Source organism: Anser brachyrhynchus, assembly GCF_964034855.1.
Source record: "Anser brachyrhynchus genome assembly, chromosome: 1".
Lineage (NCBI taxonomy): Eukaryota > Metazoa > Chordata > Aves > Anseriformes > Anatidae > Anser > Anser brachyrhynchus.
The window spans coordinates 169,440,903-169,459,185 of NC_137694.1; positions in this window are offsets into that span (position 1 = coordinate 169,440,903).

An 18,283-nucleotide genomic window follows, 5' to 3' on the forward strand; every position below is an offset into this window, starting at 1 on the left:
GTCAAACAATTTTCTTCAAATTAGAAAACTTGACAGTGGATCAATACAGTATCTCCTGATATATCCATAGGAAATGGCCAGCTGTGATCAACCTAACTGGTTACCAAGTATCACCATTTTCCCACAGAAAAGCAATTGAAATAGCTTTTCCCTGACATTAAGAAATCAGTATGTGTTTATTATTATTATTATTATTATTATTATTTTCCACTAGACAGTCTTGAAGTGCCACTTTAGAGTAATATGGACATTATGGACATCTTTTTTATGCTTTTTTTTTTTTTTTTCCTGTTTCATGGAAACAAGAACTGTTCAGTCTGATTTCGCCCCCAAATTTTTTTTGCTCTTAAACATTTAAAGCTTGAGAAATTCTTTTTGATGTGGCCACAAGACACTTACATAAAACACTCTAGCATTACATACCTCTGTTCTCAACTAGATTCAACTCCATTATTTTTCCTGCATTATATTAACCCTGGATATCCTTAGATTTTGTCTGGTAGGAGTCATCTGTTTACTGAGATATTCTACTTGTTCGATATAAAAATGTTGTCAGTTTTGATATTAGGTAGGCCCTTTAAATGTTATCTATGCCAAGGAAGAAACAAATAGAATGTGCTCTGAAACATGTCCTCTGTATGTGGATTAGAGGAATATATCATATACACAACAATTTTAAAGATAACATCTGCCTATGAGATTTACTGATGAAGTTGGTGGTGGATTTCAGTATATGACCAAGAGAAGATATGATGTTCTAGTACAAGTGCTGATTTCTTCCTGACTTACACAAATGAACTGCAGAAGTATGTTATGTTAGTACAACATCAATGATATTACAAAGAGAAATGTTCTGCTATGAGATATAAACTATAAAATTTATCAGTTGATTGGATATGTCTGCTGGTTTTAGGCAAAGTGAGAAGCTTTAATTTCCAAAGGAAAAATTTGCCAGAATTCTTGAACATGGCCATTCTGAGCTATTTTTGAGGCCTGTTTTCTGCAAGACGAGAAGTTTATTATAGTTTCCCTTATTATAAGCCAAATGAATTTCTCTTTTTTCCCAAATTGGAAAGTAGTGGTTTAAAGATTCATCCTACAAGCTGCTACTTTGTGTAAATATAAAACAGCTGGAATTTACAGAACTAGGCCTAAAACTACTCTCTGCTTTCATGGCTTGTCAGTTGGCTAAATTGTTTTAAACTTTTATTTGACAAATTTTGCTAGACAGTCTGACAGCCTTCTAGGTGGGAGGGAGATGCTCAGGACTTTCTGCACCATAGAGCATTCAAACCCTGGGATGTACACTGGGAGGCATCTGTATTTCTGAGTAAGAAAGACCGGGAGGGATCCCTTGCCAAATAATGCAGGATGACTGACATCCATACTGCTAGCTCTGTCTCAGACTTGCTGTGCCTATAGTATGCAGCACTGAGAGTGTGTGAGTGTATGTCTCTGTTCAAAGTATGTAAAATTATGTTAAATCTTTGTGATGGCTCTCTACAATGGTATTTGCATCAAAAAAAAAGGGGGGGGGGGGGATCATGTATCATGTTTCAAGGGGCAAGGCCTGTTGAGATGGTGCTGGAAGACTAGGAAAGATGGAAGGAGCTGAACCTGATGCAGATTTGACAATTATGCCTTTTGCAAGTAGTCACTGTTGAAATGTCCCCAGAAGGACTGTGGTGGTTTTACTCAGGTGGGCATCCGAGTTCTACCACAGCCACTCTCTCACTCCCCCTCCTCAAAGTGGAAGGGGGAGAAAATACGACACAAAGGGCTAAAGGGTTGAGATAAGGACGGGGATATCGCTCAACAATTATCGTAGCAGGCAAAACAGACTCAGAGTAGGGAGATAGTAAGATTTATTACCTATTACTAACAAGCTAGAGAAGTGAGAAAGAAAGGAAAGAAACCAAAAATGCCTTCCCCCCACCCACCCTCTTCCACCTCATCCCCCCGAGCAGCGCAAGGGAACAGGGGAACAGGGGTTGTGGTCAGTCTATAGCACTTCATCTCTGCCACTCCTTCTCGGTCACTCTTGTCCCCTGTGCTGTGGGGTCCCTCCCACGGGTTGCAGTCCTTGCTGAACTGATCCTGCATGGGCTTCAGGAACTCTTCAGGAACTGCTCTTCAGGAACTCTTCAGGAACTGCTCCAGATATGGGTCCGTACAACGGGGTCCATCTGTCAGGAGCAAACTGCTCCAGCCTGGATCCCCCACGGGCAGCAGCTCCTGCCAGGTCACCTGTTCCTGCGTGGGCTCCTCTCCACGGGCTACAGGTCCACCCTGGAATCGGCTCTGGCGGGGGTCTTCCACAGGCCGCAGCCTCCGTCGGTGCAGGTCCACCTGCTCCACTGTGGTCTCCTCCACGGGCTGCAGGGTGGAACCCTGCTCCACCGTGGTACTCCATGGGCTGCAGGGGGACAGCCTGCTTCACCATGGTCCTCGCCACAGGCCGCAGGGGACTTCTGCTCCGGCGCCTGGAGCACCTCTCCCCCTCCTTCTTCACTGACCTTGGTGCCTGCAAGGCTGTTCCTCACTCCTCTCACTCTCCCAGCTGCTGTGTAGTAGGGTTTTTTTTTTTGTTTGTTTGTTTTTGTTTTTGTTTGTTTGTTTGTCTGTTTTTTCCCCCTTTCTTAAATATGTTCTCACAGAGGCGCAAACAACATCACTTATTGGCTCGGCTCTGGTCAGCAGTGGGGCCCTTACCAAACGTGGGGCAGCTTCTAGATTCTTCTCACAGAAGCCACCCCTATGGCCCCCTGCTACCAAAACCTTGCCACATAAATCCACTACAGGGACCCAAGCTTTGTCTGAGAGATCTAGTTAAAGTTGTGCATAGCCATGTCAGGGGAGAGCTAACAATTACATGGAGTGGCTGGTAAGCATTCAAATTGTTTTCTTTCTCTTCTTTTGTTTTACAATATAAATATTTTCTCCAGCCTGTGGTGATTCTGAGGTTGCCCAGATATTGCAGCCTATCAGCCATGCTCTCTGCACCCTTGAGGTCAATCAGTGAACACAGGTGCAAAACCTGCAAGATATTATTTTTAGAATCAGCATGTGCTGATTATCAGCATGTGCTTATGCAACAATATGCTTATCAGAATTTCTCATTCATAGGGAATTTGGAGATTTGCGGTTCTTTAGACTGGAATAATAATAATAAATTCTCATGAAGTGGAAACTGCTTTCAAACAAATCTCAAAAATATGGGGGAGATTTCCCATCTATCTATCTTTATTAAGAAACTATAGTTTTATAACATTAATCTAAAAATTTAAAGGCAGGAATGTAGGACTTGGCCTTTGAAGTTATATTTACATAGGGTGTTTAGTCATATGGCTTATCACATTGACTCAGTCTTACTTGTGAGAGACAGAGGTTTCAGGGCTGCTCTGTTGCTTTACATACACATCTATAGAACCACGAAGTCACAGAATATCCTGAGTTTGAAGGGACTACGAGGATCACGAAGTCCAATTCTTGGGTCCACCCAGGACCACCCAAAAATCAGACTGTGTGTCTGAAAGTGTTGTCCAAACACTTCTTGAACTCCATCAGGCTCAGTGTTGTGATCTCTTCCCCGTAGAGCCTGTTCTGTACCCAACCACCCACTCAGTGAAGAACCTTTCCCTAACACCCAGCCTGACCCTCCCCTGTCCCAGCTCCATGCCGTTCCCTCAGGTCCTGTCGCCGTCCCCAGAGAGCAGAGCTCAGCGCCTGCCCCTCCGCTCCCCTCGTGAGGGAGCTGCAGGCCGCCATGAGGCCTCCCCTCAGCCTGCTCTGCTCTGGGCTGGACAAACCAAGTGACTTCCAACTGCTTCTCATATGACTTGTGTACATACTTTTCATCCTTCCTTAGGACACTCTCCGATAGTTTTATGTCCTTTTTTTTAAAAATGCAGTGCCCAAAACTGCACACAGTACTCAAGGTGAGGCCACACTAACACAGAGAGGAGTGGGACAATCACTTCCCTTGACCAGCTAGCATTGGCATGCTTGATGCACCCCAGGGTATGGTTGGCCCTCCTGGCTGCCAGGGAATACTATTGACTCACGTTCAACTTTCCATCAAACAGAACCCCCAGATCCCTTTCCACAGGGCTGCTCTTCAGCCTCTCATCCCTCAGTGTATACATATATCCAGGGTTGCCCCTTTCTAGGTGCAGAATCCAGCTCTTGCTCTTCTTAAACTTCATACTGTTGGAGATTGCCCAGCTCTAGTTTGGCAAGATCTCTCTGCAAGGCCTTTCTACCCTCAAGGGAGTCAACAGCTCCTCTCAGTTTAGTATCATCTGCAAATTTACTCAAAACACCTTCTAGTCCTACATCCAAGTCATTTATGATAACATTAAAGAGAAGTGGCCCTAAAAAGGAGCCCTGGGGAACCCCAGTAGTGACTGGTCACCAGCCTGATATAGTCCCATTAACTATAACCCTTTGAGCCCATTTACATTTATAAACTCTTGAATTTTCCAGAAAGTGTAAAATTTTAACCTGTTGTATTAACCATTGTTTTATTACCTTCCTTTACACATATTTAAAAGTGACCTTTTGCTGAGTCTCTGCATGTAAGCATGCCTCCTGTTGTGATCAACTTTTACTGTAATTTGAACTGGGATAAACAATGAATAATGTCAGATGAGATTACTTCATGCATAAATGAAATTAAAATTTTGCAACTTAAAATACCGGGTATTTTCAGAAAATCACCTGGCTTCTTTTTATGTTTTTGATGCTACTTTTGGGATTCACCTCCATTTACATTTGCTAATAGCCTCGGGTCTACCTACAATGAAGGAAGAGGATAGGTGCTTCTGGAAGGTGATTTGTTCCAGCCTAAGATAGGTGCCTGTGATAGGTTGGATTTACCTAATAGTAGTGTCTGTCTCTTCACAGGCTAATGAAGGAGTGGTGGTTCTCAACTTTTGATCTGGGAAAGGAAAATAAAAAAGTGAGCCTATTGCCAGCAGAATTGCTGACATGAGGATTCATACTGCTTTTGGAAAATTTGTGAGATCCACAAGCTGAAAAAAGTTGAAAACTGTAAATGGAGTCTGGGTGACACACTAAGACATAAGACCTGCATTTGAAGTTGTAAATATAATGGGAAATACTGATTTATATCCAATTGCTATAACTTGTTGTTTCTCTGTGAAGAATTAAGGATGGACTTTTGGGAAAAGTAAAATATTGAGAATCCATTGTGAGCTTTTTGCTGAAAATAGATGGGATATTGAGGAGATCTTCACTTGTTATACAAGTAAATGGTCTATAAGTCATTTTGGTCTTGCTGGGACTTTTGCCAGTACAATACATCATTATTTTTAATTAAAATACTAGTACTACCCAAAAGCACTAGAGCCATTATTTCTTTTCATTTTCCATCAAAAATTTCAAAAAAATATTGTCCTTGTCAATTGAAAATGTTACTTTGACTGAAGCAGGGCCATAATTTTGTCCCTGATATCGTCCCTACAAGAAGAGAGAATGTTTCACACATGTTGTATATACATGTATTTACATATATGCCTACATATTTTTAATAAGATGGATTCAGAACAATTATCTTATTTACCATGGATTGTTTCCTTTTTATGCAAGAGTTATGGAATGTTTCTTTCCATAAACTTACTCCTTAAACAAATAATTTATAAAGCACTGTGTCTTAGGAACTGTGTTATGATTAGTTTGTTTAGGCACAACAGTTTTTGTAACTGCCACTGTGCATTCAGTTTCTTATGTTTACTTGAGACAGAAAACTGCTAACTACCTGCAAATGCTAGCAACTTCATACAATTTGTTTTGGCAAAAGGTCACCATGCAGAACATTTTCTGTAAGATGTGGCAAGTCAGATTTCATACATGCTATCCTCACTGGAGCTGAAGCTCAGGTTTGTTATTTCTATAATACCCGTCAAAGCTACAGCAGCAGAGACAGATATGCTAGTCAGGTTGCTCTATTCTTTCACTATTTAAGTTTACTTCATTTAATTTCTAATCTTGTTAAAGTCCTGTGTAGCTCCTACAGCTAAAGTAGGTCTGATCACAGGAAGAGAACTTTAAGTTAGATTTTAATCTCAGAGCAATTCCACCAACTAAAGTAAATATATTTACTTTTATGTAAATGAGTTCAGATTCAGACTCTTAGTGTTTGTTTTTATTTTTGGAAGGAAAATTTAGCAGTTCACATGGCTATCAAATAGTCCTTTTATCACTACATCACTGCAGAAGCAAATGTTGTTTTCTCTTCTCTGTTGTTATGGCAGCATATTTTTCAATATATTATATTAATCTGTTTCCTGCACATTTCACTGTTTTTGTTTTTATTTTTGTTGTTGTTGTTTTGTTTTGTTTTGGTTTTCCTCATAAAAACCTTATAGATAACTTGTATGTCCAGCTTCAGGTAAATCAGATTAAAGAGATGAATGCCTTGAACTGCATCTAAAAGTATCCAGATGCTGTTACTGAAAAGATGACATTTTCTAATTCTCATGTTCTTTCTTCAGACTTCATTCCCCAATATTTTTGCTTTGTTCCCCATTACCTTCACTAACAATATACTCCTTTTGAGTTACAGTTCTTGATGAGCCAAAATTCTCTACCTAGTAACACACAGACAAAAAATTAATTTTCTTTCGCCTAGTGTAGTAGTCTTTTCTACCGACTTAAATGTGGATCTAAGGTAGAGACCTCCTCAGTATTTCTGTTGGAATTGTCCTTTTTTTGGTGTAATTTGTAATTGAGATGAAAAACAAGAGACTGAAAAATGACTTTTGGGCAGTTGATTAAACTTTTCACCCTCTTAGTAGCAGAGCTAAATTTTAGACATTTCAGAGAATGCCTTGCTGTGCACAGTCACATAAAGACACCAAGAACCATATCTGAGTCCAAAATAGCCCATAATCCATTGGATTACAGTACCTCCCTGGCATCAAGAAAAATGATGTTCATTTTTAGTTTACAGTGAAAGATGAACGATTTAAACCCAACAGCAGTAAGGTTTTGTGCTTTGCTGTTTCACATGGAATTGAAGATTTTTTTTTGTGTGCACATATTTAAAGGAAGAGCATGGATTAGGTCAGTATTCTGATAGTGATGCTGCAACATTTATACTCATGAGTAACTGAATGTATGTTTAAGTAGCATGACAACATTCACAGTCATTCTTTTTTATGTCTCGTATTTCAGTTACAGAACAATTTACTATACCAAATAAATATTTAAGCTGGAAAGTAGAGGACATTCGCTTCCACAGTAGCCTCATACCTCCTGGTTAGGACTATATCTAGGAAAAGTGGGTAATGCTGCTTTGAACCAAGGTTGGCAAACTTTAATCAAGCTACCCTTTTGTCCTTGTCATGGGATCATAACCCTACTCCCATTCATAAATGGTCGTTACCACTTCCTGTCTGATTTTTTTTTCCTTCATACAAAGCCAGCTAGCTTGGCATTTCATTCAGCTGAGGAAATGAAAAAATGTTTGAAGGAATCAAGAGACAGGGAGAAGAGTTAGGTGGAAGAGGAAGGAGGAGGGCTCATACGTGTTTTGGCCAATGACAGAATAAATGTTCACATAAGTAGGAGGCCCACTTCAGGAGATTTTGTCACTCCTTCAGCTTCTCTTTCCATTCCAAGTCCTGTCAGACTTTAGTCTACTACTCAGGACAACAGATGAACTGTTTGTGTGACACTTCTGTAACTAAGAGAGAAATAAATCCTTTAGGCAGGTGAGAATAATTTATTTTTCTTGTTTTCTTTCAGATTGATTGCCAGTTGTGCTTACAAGGCAAAATAACAGTCCTCGCATCGTTATTCTGAATGTCCTCAAATTGAAGTGGTGATTAAGTCTAGTGTCTACCTAGTGAATCCTCTAACCACTAAGCTATAAGATGAAGTGGAGCTTGATACCAGTTGTTTTCAGAAAGAAAATGGCGAGCTGTCCTCACTTCCTTGAAATAAAGGACAGTGACGCTTACTTTCTAAAACAAGTTATCTCTATGGATTCCCAATGGATATAGATGCTTTTCTGGAGCTCCGTGTGATGCACTTACTCCCCAGTAGTCATGCTCATAACTATTAATTTGAGCTAGAATTCAAGGACCTGACTGTTAAGGTTAAATGACTTCCTCTTATCCAAGAGCAAGAGTACCACAGTACACACACAGTGTGCCAGAATGAGTAAGAATAAGTCAGAATTCAGGTTAGGTCTACTAAATGGCTTCCTTTTTCTCTAGTAACTACATTTCAGAGTGAAATAGCAGTGAAAGCTAAAAATTAAATCCCATTAATGCTGGGAGTTATGGCTGTGCTGTAAGAGCAGCAGAGAAGGTTCAATTGTAGGCTTTTATGAAAACAAAGCTTTTTTTTTTTTATGAAAACAAAGGGTGAAGTTTGTATTCTTGCCTCATCAGACCATTTTGTTTCTTCCAGCTTTGTTACTTTATATTTCCATGTCATTCAGAGGAGCATGTTTTATTGGCTGTTAGGAGTCAGAACAGTATGTTCAGTTTTCTTGTGGTCTTGCTCTGTAGGGTAGTCACTTAACAGTTTTCCACTTCCCACTCATAAGATGGGTTACTAGTACTTATTTATAGTAAGAGATATAGCTAAGTTAGGCTGCAAAGTGTTTTGATATTTTTGACTTAAAGGTCCTGCAAAAAATGCAAATTATTATTGTTTCTCTTCTCTTCATCATGACACCTCTTGGCTCCAATTTTACCACCGTATGCTCTTCTGTCTCTCCTTACAATTGTGTTATATTGTTCTCCTTGCTCCCTCCTATCACCTCCTCTTTTCTTCCACATCAAGGAGTCTTTCTCAGTAATAGTTTTGGCATTTGGGCATAAGGAGCATGCCCCACTCAGAAACATAATAATATTAAATCACTATAAAATGCAGTTATTGTCAGTTCAGCTCTGGATGTCATTTGCAAGAGTTCAATAGAATATTCAATAGAGTAGCTGATGATGGGTCTGATTCCTTTCACTAGTGTCAGGCTTACCCCTCTGTAACTCTGTTGCATTCAGCAACATTCCGCTTATTTTAAATGAGTACTAATGGAAGGAGAATCTGTTAGAAAAGAAATACTACTGTAAGAAATAAATGTGAAGATGTGGAAAATTAATAATTTGAGGTGTTTAGGCTCATATACAGCATTTTTACCTCAACCTGAGGTTTCTCATTTACTTGTCTCCACATTGATCTGTTTTCCAGTAGTGAATTTTGCATAGAATACTATTTTACCAAACCAGATTTGCTGTCAGGATTGTGTTTTTGGATGGATAAGCTGAGAAGATCAGATTCCAAATTCAGTGTGTTCTGATCATGTGAAATCATATTTTACTCTGTTGATCATTGATTCTGTCCCAAATATATTTTTTATTTTATAAGTTCTTTAGTCCAAGATAGTCATTACTTTCATGTCTTCTTTTGATTAGACTCAAAAGGAGAAGAAATTAGTAATAAAAATCAAAAGCTAAAACAACAATCCACTACATAAATATAGTGGAGATTATTAAAGTGTCCGTAGCAGATCGAGTGTGTACTACATCAGTGGGCTGCACATTTTCATTGTTTCATCCAGCCAAAACAATGAACTCTCTGTGGAACTCTGGAGTCTCCAAAGGCCTAGATAAAGTGCATGAGCACTACAGATAAAGCCTGCAGTGCAGGTATAATTACTGGAAACTGGAGAAAGGAGAATTTGCCAGTTTCAGAGACTACTGTAAGCCCATACTTACTGGCAAAACATTTTAACAAACATGGGTGCTGTTAATACAACATATTTCCTGTATCACAGAATCACAGAATCACAGAATCGTCTAGGTTGGAAGAGACCTCCAAGATCACCTAGTCCAACCTCTGGCCTAACACTAACAAGTCCTCCACTAAACCATATCACTAAGTTCAACATCTAAACATCTCTTAAAGACCTCCAGGGATGGTGACTCAACCACTTCCCTCGGCAGCCCATACCAATGCCTAACAATCCTTTCAGTAAAGGATTTCTTCCTAATACCCAACCTAAACCTCCCCTGACGCAACTTTAGCCCATTCCCCCTCGTCCTGTCACCAGGCCCGTGGGAGAATTGACCAACTCCCACCTCGCTACAGCCTCCTTTAAGGTACCTATAGAGAGCGATGAGGTCTCCCCTGAGCCTCCTCTTCTCCAGGCTGAACAATCCCAGCTCCCTCAGCCACTCCTCATAAGACTTGCTGTCCAGACCCCTCACCAGCTTCGTCACCCTTCTGGACTCTCTCGAGTACCTCTATGTCCTTCTTGCAGCGAGGGGCCCAAAACTGAACACAGTACTCGAGGTGCGGCCTCACCAGAGCCGAGTACAGGGGGACAATCACTTCCCTAGCCCTGCTGGCCACACTGCTTCTTATACAAGCTAGGATGCTGTTGCCCTTCTGGGCCACCTGAGCACACTGCTGGCTCATATTCAGCCGACTATCAACCAGTACTCCCAGGTCCTTCTCTGCTTTCCAACCACTCATCTCCCAGCCTGTAGCTCTGCTTGGGGTTGTTGTGCCCCAGGTGCAGGACCCAGCACTTGGCCTTGTTGAACTTCATACAGTTGACCTCAGCCCATCGGTCCAGCCTATCCAGATCCTCCTGCAGAGCCTTCCTACCCTCGAGCAGATCGACACACGCACCTAACTTGGTGTCATCTGCAAACTTACTGAGGGTGCACTCAATCCCCTCATCCAGGTCATCGATAAAGACATTAAAGAGGACTGGCCCCAGTACTGAGCCCTGGGGGACTCCACTAGGGACCGGCCTCCAACTGGATTTGACTCCATTCACCACAACTCTTTGGGCCCGGCCATCCAGCCAGTTTTTAACCCAACGAAGATTACGCCAGTGCAAGCCAAGAGCAGCCAGTTTCTTGAGGAGAATGCTGTGGGAAACAGTGTCAAAAGCCTTACTGAAGTCAAGGTAGACCACATCCACAGCCTTTCCCTCATCCCCTAAGTGTGTCACTTTGTCATAGAAGGAGATCAGGTTTGTCAAGCAGGACCTGCCTTTCATAAACCCATGCTGACTGGGCCTGATCGCCTGGTTGTCCTGTAAATGCCACGTGATGACACTCAAGATAATCTTCTCCATGAGGTCATGCACTGAGGTCAAACTAACAGGCCTATAGTTCCCCTGGTCTACCCTCCGGCCCTTCTTGTAGATGGGCGTCACGTTTGCTAGCCGCCGGTCAACTGGGACCTCCCCTGATAGACAGGACTGCCGATAAATGATGGAAAGTGGCTTGGCCAGCTCCTCCACCAGTTCGCTCAGTACCCTCGGGTGGATCCCATCCGGCCCCATTGACTTGCATACATCCAAGTGCTGTAGCAGGTCACCAACCATTTCCTCATGGATAGTGAGGGCCACATCCTGCCCCCCATCCCCTTCCACCAGCTCAGGGTAGTGGGTATCCAGAGAACAATTGGTCTTGCCACTAAAGACTGAGGCAAAGAAGGCATTAAGCACCTCAGCATTTTCCTCATTTTTTGTAACTAAGTTTCCCCCCGCATCCAGTAAAGGGTGGAAATTCTCCTTAGTCCTCCTTTCTGTGTTGATGTATTTATAAAAACATTTTTTGTTATCTTTAAGGGCAGTAGCCAGATTGAGCTCCAGATGAGCTTTGACCTTTCTAATTTTGTCCCTGCACAGCCTCGCAACATCCTTATAGTCCTCCCGAGTGGCCCACCTTCTTTTCCAAAGATCATAAACCCTCTTTTTTCTCCTAAGCTCGAGCCACAACTCTCTGTTCAGCCAGGCTGGTCTTCCGCGCTGGCTCGTCTTTGGGCACGTGAGGACAGACCTCTCCTGAGCCATTAAGATTTCCTTCTTGAAGAGTGCCCAGCCTTCCCGGACTCCTCTGGCCTTCAGAACCACCTCCCAAGGGACACTGCCAACCAGTGTCCTGAACAGCTCAAAGTCAGCCGTCCGGAAGTCCAAGACAGCAGTTTTACTGGTCCCCTTCCTGACTTCGCCAAGAATAGAGAACTCTACCATTTTGTGGTCACTGCCCAAGACAGCTCCCGACCACCACATCTCCCACCAGTCCGTCACTGTTTGTGAACAGAAGGTCTAGCGGGGCACCTCCCCTGGTAGGCTCTCTAACCAGCTGCGTCAGGAAGCTATCTTCCACGCTCTCCAGAAACCTCCTAGACTGCTTTCTCTGGGCTGTGTTGTGCTTCCAGGATATGTCTGGGAAGTTGAAGTCCCCCACGAGAACAAGCGCTGACGATTTCACAACTTCTGCCAGCTGCCTGCAGAACTCCTCATCTGTCTCCTCATCCTGGTTTGGCTGTCTATAACAGATGCCCACCAGGACGCTTGCCTTGTTGGCCTTCCTGCTGATCCTAACCCATAGGGACTCAACCTTATCATTCCCAGCCTCAAGTTCCTCAACATCAAAACACTCTCTAATACAGAGAGCCACACCACCACCCCTTCTGTGCTGCCTGTCCCTTCTGAAGAGCCTATAGCCAGACATTGCAGCACTCCAGTCATGAGAGTGGTCCCACCACGTTTCCGTGATGACAACCAAGTCGTAGCCTGCCTGCTGCACGGTGGCTTCCAGCTCCTCTTGTTTGTTACCCATGCTGCGTGCATTAGTGTAGATGCACTTCAGTCGGGCCATTGCCTTCTTCCCCAGCTTTGCCATTGTTCCCCCTGGCACAGCTCCAACAAGCCTTATTTCAGCCCCGTCCCCCTTCTTACCTAGTTTAAAGCCCTCTCAATGAACCCTGCCAGCTCCTGGGTTAGGATCTGTTTTCCCCTTAGAGATAGGGACCCGTCTGCGGCCATCAGGCTGGGTGCTGAGTAAAGCACCCCATAGTCAAAAAAAACCAAAATTTCTGTGTTGGCACCAGCCTCTGAGCCATGTGTTAATCAGGTGGGCTTCCCGTGTCCTCTCTGTACCCCTCCCTGCCACTGTAGGGATGGCCGAAAACACCACCTGTATTCCCGCTCCATCCACTAACCGTCCCAGTCCCCTAAAGTCCTGTTTGATAGCCTTCAGGCTTCTCTCTTCAATATTATCACTGCCAGCCTGGACTATCAAAAGAGGATAGTAGTCAGAGGGGCGAACCAGGTTGGGAAGCTTTCTGGCAACATCCCTGACGCTGGCCCCAGGGAGGCAGCAGACTTCCCTATGGGTCGGGTCAGGCAGACAAATAGGGCCCTCTGTTTCCCTGAGAAGGGAGTCGCCTACAACGATTACCCTTCTGTCTTTCTTGGTGGAGGCAGTCTTGAGGCATGGAGTCGACTTCCTGTAACATCTTTCCATGAAGATTAGCTTGGAAGCACAGAGGAGCAAGAAAATTCCTGTGTTTAAGTAAATTCCCCTGGGTTTAAGTACAATGTTCACAATAGAGAGGCACTAACTTGGGTATGAATAGTGAGCTAGAGAAGAGGATGTTTGCTAAGTTTGTGTCAACTTATTTCCAACATTTGCTATTTACATAATACTGCTGAAGTTAACTGTCCAATTAAATTTGTCACTGTGATCTCAGTGAAATCACATTTTTTTCACATTAGATATAGGTGTAAACAGCTATAAATTTATTAGTTATTAAAAAACATAAAGAAGCAAACAAAGAAATTAGAATTTGACTAATTTTTGTAACCAAAATACTCAAAACCACCTTCTGATTTTTAATGAAAGTCTCCTCCTTGGAAGAGCAATAATCAATGTGGACTTGCTTTAAAGAGGTCACACAACTAACTTACTGATTTTTTTAAGACATTACTGTCATGATAGATAGAGAAATTCAATGCATGTATTATACTTAGGTTTTTAAAAAGTATCTGACAAGGTTCTGTACCAGAGATAAACTGCTTAGGTTAAGGCATGGAACAGCAAGAATAACAAAATATGATGATATGATAAGGTAATGAACAAAATATTAGTATAATAGCAGAACATAAAAGATAGGTAAAGATGGACTTTTCATCCCATTGAGAAAGAAAGAAGTGGATTAAATATATAAATTAAGAATAAACTTTAAGAGTAGTTATCTAGATCTGCCAAACTGGGTTGATATGCCTGACTAGAAAAGGGAAAACAAACTTTGAATAAATCCAGTTTTGTTCTTACTCCACTTTGTGCAGCGCAGGAGGTGTATAGACCTGCCAAGAGTGGTCACATGGATGGAATTTAGATCTGTTGTCCTTGCCATTATTGGACCAAGGTAGTGTTTATGATGATAGAAGATAAACAGTTATTCAAACAAAGACAAACAAGTTCTCTAAGCTGTCAGTGATTTTAACGCCAGGCAAGCAATGAGTAATAGAGGGGGCTTTCAACTCTCCCTGTGTACCACACAGAGCAACGATAGGCATCAATGCTCTTCTCAGGAGCAAGGAATGAGGAAGAAGCAGTGTGTATGAGTGCTGAACCACCAAAGTCATGATGCAAGCTGTGGGCTGCAAATAAATTGAAATGCAAAATGTGCACACTTACTGGGAAACTTTGTCTGTAGTGTGCATGTGAGATTGTCCTACTCCCCCAAATTCTACTCTGTCACTCCATCTTTGTGCATAGCTTTCTTCTCTATTCTGTATGACAAATATTTTCCTGTTAAAAAAAAAAAAGAAAAAAAAAGAAATTCTTCAAGCCAAGCAGAATTGCAAAAATGCAGTGTATATTAGGAATAAATGTGAATTAATATTATATATATATTAATGAGTATTATGTTAATGCTCTTCTGATAAGAAGAATTGCATTAAAGTGATTCTGGTAGCATAGTGTAACATTGTATATAGGATAACAATGGGGAAAGAACAAAAAGCATCTGTGATATGTCTGTTTCTGGAGCAAAAATGTGGAAAAAAAAACACAGGGCAGATGTGTTGGTCTGTATAAGCCTGCATATTCTTATGTTGTTATTAACTAGTTCTAGGTGGCTGAACTTCCTAAAGTATGCAAATAAAAGTGAAAAGCATTCTGTGAGTACAAATGTGAACAAATAAACAGGAGAATTATTATAAAAGTTGTACTCTCAAAGCTTAATCATGTTATTATTAAACAAAAAAGTTACATTACTGTAACATTAAGAATTAAATTTTAACTGAAAATTTTAGACCAAAGGTTTCTTCAGAAACCTTCACACTATCCCCTTTCATTATGTACAATGTTTTTGCATCAGTCACTGAATAATAATTATTGTCTACTGTAGCTTCAACCCAGCCTATCTGGAATTTCACTACATTGCAGCAGAAATTTAGTTTCTGAATAGGTTGCTCCTCATACATACAGTGATCTACCAGATGCTAAGAGGATACAAAGAAACATGAGGGAGGGTTTAAACCAGTATATGGGAGAGAAACCAGATGTGTGAGTAAAATTATACAGGAACTGTCAAAAATGAAGAAAGAAGTAACCTGAAGAAGCAGATGGGTGGACAAGGTGACAATAATATCAAACAATAAAATAGACAATAAAATGCCAAGAAAAAGAAGAAAAAGAGAGAAAGAGAAAGAGAAAGAGAAAGAGAAAGAGAAAGAGAAAGAGAAAGAGAAAGAGAAAGAGAAAGAGAAAAAGACAAAAAGAAGAAAAAGAAAAAGAAGAAAAAGAAAAAGAAAAAGAAAAAGAAAAAGAAAAAGAAAAAGAAAGAAAAAGAAAAAGAAAAAGAAAAAGAAAAAGAAAAAGAAAAAGAAAAAGAAAAAGAAAAAGAAAAAGAAAAAGAAAAAGAAAAAGAAAAAGAAAAAGAAAAAGAAAAAGAAAAAGAAAAAGAAAAAGAAAAAGAAAAAGAAAAAAAGAAAAGAAAAGAAAAAGAAAAAGAAAAAGAAAAAGAAAAAGAAAAAGAAAGAAAAAGAGAAAGAGGAAAAAGAAAAAGAAAGAGAAAAAGAAAAAGAAAGAGAAAAAGAAAAAGAAAGAGAAAGAGGAAAAAGAAAAAGAAAGAGAAAGAGAAAAAGAAAAAGAAATAAAAAGAAAAAGAAAAAGAAAAAAAAAGAAAAAGAGAAAGAGAAAGAAAAAGAAAAAGAAAAAGAAAAAAAAGAAAAAGAAAAAGAAAAAAAGAAAGAAAAAGAAAAAGAAAAAGAAAAAGAAAAAGAAAAAGAAAAAAAGAAAAAGAAAAAGAAAAAGAAAAAGAAAAAAAGAAAGAAAAAGAAAAAGAAAAAGAAAAAGAAAAAAAAGAAAAAGAAAAAGAAAAAGAAAAAGAAAAAGAGAAAAAGAAAAAGAAAAAGAGAAAAAGAATGAAAAAAAAAAAAAGAGGAAAAAAGAAGAAAGGACTCACAATACTTGAAAATATAAAAGGTAAATTTGAAAATATTTTAAAATAATGAGTCACTGTAATTTTTTTTTCTAAGTTGTGTGCATGCACATTCAAGAAGCGTAGCAAAGATAACTATGCTTTAACTATGCAATGATAATAGTTTTGGCTCTGAATTTAGCAGGGTCTCAAACAGATCAATGACAGGTGTATCATTGTATCTGGAGTAATGTATACCTGCAAGATGAAAGGTAAAAACAAATAAATCTTTTTAGGTATTTCTTGGAAAATGAAGCTTAAAGTACATGGAAAATTTAAGACGAGTTATACAAATAAATTGGTGCAAGTTTAATTGATCTATATCATGTCTAAGCAGGTATAGAAGGATTCATGCACAAAACCATACTGATTTTCTTGGTACAGACAATAATGTTATCTTTAACATTCAATTGACATCATGCAGATTTCCTGCATCGATAAGCCGTAGTTAAGCTGATTTTCAGATGTTACTAGTTGACAACAGCTGTATCTAGTTTTTAGTGGACTCTAAGGTTCTACCTACAACATTACAAAATTTTGAATTCATTTATAATTTAGGTACTTTTGCTCAAAATTCTCAATAGCCTTTGGCAGGAATGAAAAAGATACCAGTCTAGAACAGCTTCATTGATACAATGGACTTGAGCTAGGTCTGGTAAATGTTGATACTAAGGCAAGGAGAGTGTTTCAAGAGTTTTTCTGTGGTTCTTTACATTTCATTTGCATGAATTAAACTAATTGACAAAGTACAGAGTACATTAGAGTTCTATCTACTATATCTTTGAAAGGCATAACATCTTCGGGTGGCATTAGAAAAGTGAACTGGCTAATGGAAATCCCCTAATTTATAGCACGTTGGGGGCCAGGGAAAATTGCAAAGTGAACACAAACTAGGCAACAACATAAGGGAAAAACAGGAGAAAGGGTGAAAAAAAAGTTGGTTGCTTTCCTTGTTTGCACTGTTCCTACGATTATTTTTAACAGTGACTTCTGAGTTTTGTTATTGTAAAAGCTGGACAAGCTAGGATTAAATTAGGATAAATAGACTAATAAGAACATGACATCAGTGAAAGAAAAAATAAGGCCTTAAAAAGTTAGTGAAAGTAATTTATTGACAGCCCAGGTAGGCATTGCTAAAAATTTTAATGAATTCTGAGCCTTAGTGTTCACAAAGGAGGACTGGGAACAGATGCCAGAAACAGACATAAATTTTGCAGCAGAGATGGAAAGCATACTGAAGAAACTCAAGATCGTGCCAGAAGAGGTGACCTAAAAATTAGAACATTTAAAGACTGACAAAACTAAAGGACCATAAGGTACACATGTGATGAAGCGTCCCAGAAGAGATTGGAAAACCTTTAGGAAGTTTATTTATAATCTCTTTGGAATTGAAAAGGGCAAAGTAACACATTTGAGAAGTGATCTAGCTAAAATCTAGAAAGACTGACTTCTAAGATGAAGGGTGAACCAAATACATTAAAAGATAAAGACATTAATTTATTACATAGATTTTCTAAAGCTGTACAAGGCCATGTGTGAATTTAACTATCACTCAAATGTACATTTCTATCTTAAAATCATATGAATGTTTATTTATCTACTAACACTTTCAAGCTTTATGTTTCTTAAGCTCTGTGTTCTTTCTCTGTTAATAAGCTCTATAGTATGACAGGTGATTACTATTAGCATACATAAACAGTGGAGGCTTTACTATGCAGTTCTAAAAATGAGAAGACATTGTAAGCAGTGGATCATATCCTCTGAGAGAGAAAAATCTGTAAGATGTCAAACAACACAATTAACAATGAAATAGAACCGAAAATTACAAAAAAAAAAAAAAAAAAGAGAAAGAGAAAAAAAAAGTAAAAAAGAGGAGCCTAAACTGTAAGCTTTGCTCATCCTCTGAAGAAGTCCCACTTTGTATTTGTGATTTTGTGACTGTGGCAGGACTGGGAAGAACAATCCATTCATTTGTAATATACTGCAGTAAGACATGGAAATGAACAATCATTTG